The following is a 7,319-nucleotide window of genomic DNA, read 5'->3' on the forward strand; positions in this document are numbered from 1 at the left end:
GAGGTCCGCGTCTGGCTTTTAAGGGGGAGCGGGAATAGGGAACAGGTGCAGACAATGGGAGGGAACGAGGCAGGGCTGGAGCGCCCTTAGGAGGAGGGGTTAGCGAGCGTGACATTATGACCACGATGAACAATGCTAACTTCATCTCCAGTAATAGTGTTGACGAAATCACACATAACTATAATACTGTGGTTAGACAGGCCCTTGATGAAATTGCCCCGTTAAAGACTAAGGTAGTCAAAGCCACTAGACACTCTCCATGGTATAATGATCACACATGGTCCCTTAAAAAGGAGTGCCGCAAATGGAGGTCTACTGGTCTACAAGTATTCAAGTCAGCATGGACTGATAGCCTGCAACAACATATAGAATGCCTTATATAGAGCTTGTTTGGTCTACGACTCTGAACACTGAAACCAATAAAAATAACCCCCGCTACCTATTCAAAAGAATAATATAAGAATAAATAAGACCGATTCTATAGCACCATCTAACTTTAGTAGTGACAATTTCATGAACTTCTTTAACATTAAAATGAACACCATCAGACTTCAAACACAATCAAATAAGCCACAAAGAAGTCTGGAACAGAAACAATACCTCTTTAGTGTTTTTCAATTAGTTAATGAACAAGAACTTAATTATTAAGACAAAGTCAACCACCTGTCCGCTAGATCCCGTCCCCACTCAGCTAGTCAAAGATTCTCTCGAAGGACTGGCAGGACCTATTATTAGTATGATGAACACGTCCCTTGCATCAGACATTGTACCTGATCAATTTAAGGTAGCATTTGTTAGACTGCTCCTTAAGAAGTCAAATTTGGATTCACAAGTAAACAACTACAGACCTGTATCAATGTCCCATTTCTAACTAAAATTCTTGAGAGAAGAGCTATGGCCCAACGTCAATGGTATCTGGACTCAAATAATATACTTGAGAAATTCCAGTCTGGTTTCTGCCCAGGCCACAACACTGAAACTGCATTAACAAGATAATCTGTTAGCTACTGATGTGGGGAATGCAAGAGCGCTTCTAGATCTTAGTGCTGCCTTTGACACAGTTGACCACTCTGTTTTGTTACACAGGCTTGAGTTTGAGGTTGGCTTATCTGGAACCATCCTTAAGTGTATTTAACTTCATATTTATCTAATCGTTTTCATTATGTTCAAATATCTAATAATTGTACTGCTTTGTCAATGTCACCAGTTCAATTTGGGGTACCACAGGGATCAGTGCTGGGACCAATATTGTTCTCTCTGTACATGCTGCCGCTACGTAGGATCATACAAAAACATAATATTAACTTTCATTCATAGGCTGATGACGCTAAAATATACATTTCGTTTATTAGGACAACACGTCATCACTTTAGTTAATTGCATTAATGAAGTAAAGACTTGGATGTGTGAAAATGTTTTGTTACTCAACTCTGATAGAACTAAGGTTCTGTTGTTTGGAGGAAACAATACTGATAGGACTACTATAACTTCAGCACTTGACTCAGAGGATTTAAAAAGTTAACTCAAAGACTCAGCATGTAACCTAGGGCTATATGAGACACAAGGCTCTTGTTTAACTCTCATGTTAAAACAGTATCGAAAACATGCTTCGTACAGTTAAGAAATATTGCAAAACTAAGGCAGTTTCTCTCCACTCAAGACACAGAGACATTAATACATGTTCTTGTATACAGCAGGTTAGACAACTGTAATGCCCTACTAGCAGGGAGCAAGTCCTTACAGTGAATTCAGAATGCAGCAGCTAGAATTATTAATAGGAGCAGAAAGTACGACCATATAACACCTATACTCTCTTCAATAACTTCCTGTCAGGTACAGGGCCAACTTCAAAATCCTTCTACTAACTAATGATGCTCTCAAAGGTCAGGCACCTGTCTATCTAATGGAATTTAATAATATATACAATCCAAGTCACCCACTTAGATCACAGAACGCAGGTCTTCTTCATATTCCGCACATTAATAAAAAAGCAGTTGGCGGTAAAGCCTTTAGCTCCAGGACCCCTAGTTTATGGAACAGTCTACCACCCCATGTTCAGGATGCCGTAATACAATCTCAGTATTCAAATCCAGACTGAAGACCTATTACTTCAACCTAGCCTACTCACATCATAGCCTGCTTCAGCCATGGCTGCTGGTGCTGCTGTACATACCATCGTGTGTTTCTGTGTTGGCCCACCAGGTAGATACATCCGGTCTGACCAAACTATCCTATTCTCCTCCCCACATGTCCGGACGATGCCTGGGCTGGGCACCATCTGAGTTGGATGCTGCATCACTGCCATGGATCCAAAAGGGACATATAGATATTGTGGACATTGCTATTGTTAAGGAGGATTTTGCTGGTCTACAGAGATCTGCATGGAGTACTGACATACAGAAGACATGATGGATGGATTAATAGCTTTATTCATTTTTTCCATTTATTTTAATTGTATGTTAGCATGCCCGAAGGGGTTGGGCAGCCAGTTGACCTTGGACCCCTAGAGGTTTTCTTTCTCCTTATTAATGAAGAATCTAGAATGAATGCTTATTGTTATTTTAATGTTTCTACACTAAGGAGTTTCTGGTTCCTCTCCTCCATTGTCTTCTGGTTTTTCCTGTTCTCTGTTCACAACATGTATACACAACATGTTCACGCATAGCAACTGCTGTACATTCATGATTTCACATAAGATCTACGTGGAACTTGTAACATCCTGTTTCGTGAATGCTGAGTTCTGGCAAAGTGCCACATAAGGAGGTGTGGTGAAAACCACTGAAACCAGTGGTCAGGACGGCGAATGTGTGGCCTGAAGGAGCTGAATCAATCCTGCAGGACTGTTTTGAATGCACTGACTGGAATGTGTTTAAAGAGGCAGCCACACAGGGATCACACACCGACACACAGGAATATGCATCGTCAGGCACTAGCTACATCAGGAAATGTGCTGACAATGTCACACTCACAAAAGAAATAAGAACTTTTCCTAACGAGAAACCATGGATGAACAGTGAGGTTCGCACCCTAATCAAAGCAAGAGATGCAGCATTCAAATTGGGCAATAAATCAGAACTAAGGTCAGCCAGGATCAATCTTAACAATGGTATTAAACATGCAAAAAACACACTCAAACAGGAATTAGAGGAACACTTCACCACTAATGACCCAAGGCGTATGTGGCAAGGTATACAGGCCCTCACAGACTACAAGAGGAAGAACATCTGTGCACCTGCCCATGATGTCTCCCTGCCTAACGAGCTCAACACCTACTGTATGCTCGGTTTGAAGCCAACAACACAGAACCAGTCATCAGAACTGCACCCTCCGCAGCTGACCAGCTGCTCTCACTGTCTGCAGATGAGGTGAGGAGATCTCTGCTAAAAGTGAACACACGCAAGGCTGCAGGACCTGACGGCATACCTAGTCGTGTCCTCAGAGCCTGCGCCAATCAACTGGCGGGTGTATTCACAGACATTTTCAACATGTCTCTGGCCCAAGCCGTAGTCCCCACCTGCTTCAAGACAACCACCATCATCCCAATACCAAAGAAAACCACAGTGACATGTCTTAATGACTACCGACCGGTGGCACTAACACCTGTCATCATGAAGTGCTTCCAGAGGCTGGTCATGAAGCACATTAAGGACACTATTCCAAACACACTGGACCTGTACCAGTTTGCCTACCGGTCCAACAGATCCACGAATAACGCAATCTCCATCACCATACACACTGCCCTATCCCATCTGGACAAAAAGAACACACACGCCAGATTACTATTCATCGACTTCAGCTCAGCTTTTAACACTATCATCCCAGAGAAACTAGTCAAGAAACTCAGTGCACTGGGTCTCAACACCACCCTCTGCAACTGGATTCGGGACTTTCTGACAGGCAGACCTCAGGCTTTCAGGCTTGGAAACTACACCTCCGGCACACTAACTCTGAACACTGGGGTGTGTGCTTAGTCCATTGCTCTACTCCCTCTATACCCACGACTGTAAGGCCAAACACAACACCAACCCCATCAGCAAGTTTGCTGATGACACCACAGTTGTAGGTCTGATCACAGACAATGATGAGAGGGCCTACAGGGAGGAGGTCAATCTACTTATAACGTGGTGTGATGACAACAACCTCACCCTCAACATCAGCAAAACCAAGGAGCTGATCGTTGATTTCAGGAAACTGCAAACCGGACATGCCCCTATCCACATCAACGGGACTGAAGTGGAAAGGGTCAGTAACTTTAAATTCCTTGGCGTCCATATCACCGAGGACCTCACATGGTCTCTCAACGCCACCTGTCTGATCAAGAAAGCGCAACAGCGCCTGTACTTCCTAAGACGGTTGAAGAAGGCTAAGATACAGTATGTCCCCAGATCCTTACTACCTTTTACAGATGCACTACAGAAAGCACACTGACAGGTTGAATCACAGTGTGGTATGGCAACTGCAGTACTGCTGACCACAAAGCCCTACAGCGGGTGGTGAAAACTGCCCAGTCCACCACTGGGGTTGCCCTCCCATCTATACAGGACATCGACGGTGCTTGAGGAAAGCTCTAAGTATCATCAAAGACCCCATACACCCCAGCTACAGACTGTTTGATCTGCTACCATCTGGAAAACGATACCGGAGCATTCGGGTCCGGACTACTAGACTCAGAAACAGTTTTTACCCCCGCACTATCAAACTATTAAACTCCCAGCCTCTCTCACTCTCACCTCACCTCTCACCTATGTACTGAACCTCACAGTGCCTTCTTTCTTACCAAAAACCCAAATACACATTGAAAATCGACCTCTACCATACATGTCAAAGGCTCACTCCCCATCATTTCTATCCCTTTATTTCATTCTGTGGATGCATGTTTTTGCACATAACCTGTTACCTTTTTGTTGTTTTGCACACTGCCTGTTGTCTCTGTCTTTCGTTATACAATTGTATTGTTGTTATTTTTTTTTCTTTGTTCTACTTATGTCTGAGAGCTAGCTAAATAGCTTTTCGTTATACCATATACCTGTATATGAGTATAATGACAATAAACTTGAACTTGAACTTGTAGGGTCACTTGCTTCGTTAAGTGCCTCGGGGCAACCGTGTTGTGAAAGGCGCTATATAAAAATACATTGAATTGCATTGTTGAGGGAAGCTCTGGTGGACACAGTGTTTAACAGTGGTCCAGGAAGGAGGAGGCAAACACTACGACAGAGGACTGCAAGGTGCAGAGATTCTTCAGAGGAGAGAGCGGGTGATGTCACACCTCTGGACACCTCTGTATATTGAAATGCCAGGGGGTTCATCATCATGAATGACCTGGGGTCATCACCATCGCTAGTTTCCTCTCTCACAAGAAGAAGGAGGACTGTTTCCGCAGATTTGTTTGCTGGTAGGAACTCGGCCTTTAATTCAGAAGACCTCTCTCCAGAGCTGCGAGACGCTGATGTTATCCTCCGTCCAGCGGAACACTGATCGCCTCGTTCAGCTGTTTCACAGGGTTCCCTTGGGGAAAAACGGGCACAAATACAATCAGCGGGTATTCAGGATGGACAAACAAAACGTGGTTCTAGATGTGCTGTGCTGCAGGGAGATTTAGACTTTTTAGGGTGTTAATGTAACAGCACATGGGGTATTCAGTTTAAGTGCCGCTTAATGCCCCCTCTGGTTTACACAATCTGGAATACTGAAGGTATCCTGTTCAACAGCTGGAGTAAGCTTCCCATTTTTAATACTACCACTAAACATTTCTTACATTTATATTGTGCTTTTCTGGACATTCCACCCAAAGTGCGTTACAGGTAATGGGGACTCCCCTCCACCACCACCACTAGTGTGCAGCCCCACCTGGATGATGCGACAGCAGCCATAGTGCACCAGTATGCTCACCACACACCAGCTCTCAGTGGGGAGAGCAAAGAGATGAAGCCAGTTCATAGATGGGGATTATTAGGAAGCCATGTTTGGTAAAGGCCAGGGAGATATTAGGCCAGGACACCAGGGTTAACATGCTACTCTTTTTGAGAAACAGATTTTTCTCAGAGAGAGTGGAGGGGATGTTAAATGACCACAGAGAGTCAGGACCTCAGTTTTATGTCTCATCCGAACGACAGCACCTTTTTAAAGTATAGTGTCCCTGTCACTACACTGGGGCATTAGGACCCACATACAGTAGACTGCACCCAGGTCTCCCATCAAGGTACTGGCCAGGCTCATACCTGCTGAGTTTCAGTGGACTGCAAGTTGTGAGTTTGCAGGGTAATATAGCTGCTGACCATAAGCTAAGCATCCCTGGACATTCAGGCCTCCATTTTCAGAGCAGGCAGACTGTGGAAACACATGAGGAACCTCTGGTAGTGTAGTCCTGCATAATTAAACCATACTAGGAACATCACTTGAACTCTATATTCACTGGAAAAGCTGTGGCTAATCCACATATATCAAACATATAATCAGTTCATTTATGTGGCTCCAGTCGTTTTATTTATACCAGTACCATTCTTTTACAGACTGATTGTTGATTGCGTCGTTGCTACAATGTACAGAGCACCAAGAACTACTGAAAAACCTTAGTGACTTGATTAAATAAATTCCTCATTTGAAAGCGTTGCCTGAAGGATACTTTGCAAACACATAGTAGAGCCTTTCTTTGAGAGGATTTTCTCAATTATTAAAGAATTTTCAATCTACATTGTGTGTGGATATGCACAGGAATTATACACTATCTAGGTGTGCGTGCATTTTCACGTATTAACGGTGCATATTGATATTAATACATTTATTAATAATTACTTAATTCGAGTAATTTGTACTTGGCTCTTATTGAAAAAATTGAATATTTAGTCAATTAAATAAAACTTATAATTTACACTTCGTGAATCCACAAACCTACATTTCTGAGTATGGCGATACAGCTCAAATTCGGAATACTGAATACTTCCAACAACCCTATTCACCACTACACACGTCAGACATGGACTCCTTATGACTGAACAAATCCATTACAACTCTTCATCTCGTCGAAGAGACAATAAATCTGGGCAGACAAATCAGTCTGTTTCCTACTCATGAATTCCTTCTGTCCTTTCTTGCCTGTGATAATACCTGATGCTCACTAACCTCACCTTTCATCACAGTCCCACAGAAAGCACACGTCTGCTGGATTACTAATACGGAACTACAGGGCGCATGCGCTCATGTTCCTCACACAATCTTGAGCTCCTTACACATCCCGGCCATTTTCCTATCCCCGCCTCAAACTCCGTTCCACCTCGACCGGTGGGTACCACTATCCAATCAGAGACGTCAATATCTTC

At 43.4% G+C, this 7,319-nt stretch overlaps 1 long non-coding RNA gene across 1 annotated transcript; it reads right to left on the reverse strand.

Moving 5' to 3' along the window:
* Window positions 1-1,322: 1,322 nt before the first annotated feature.
* On the reverse strand, window positions 1,323-7,261 carry LOC107076911 (uncharacterized). Its single transcript, XR_001478045.2, has 3 exons — window positions 7,128-7,261; window positions 6,222-6,330; window positions 1,323-5,508 (listed from the first exon to the last, which is right to left on the reverse strand). It is a non-coding gene; the product is annotated as an uncharacterized lncRNA (long non-coding RNA).
* Window positions 7,262-7,319: the final 58 nt, after the last annotated feature.

Source organism: Lepisosteus oculatus, chromosome 5 (assembly GCF_040954835.1).
Source record: "Lepisosteus oculatus isolate fLepOcu1 chromosome 5, fLepOcu1.hap2, whole genome shotgun sequence".
In the NCBI taxonomy this organism is placed as follows: domain Eukaryota; kingdom Metazoa; phylum Chordata; class Actinopteri; order Semionotiformes; family Lepisosteidae; genus Lepisosteus; species Lepisosteus oculatus.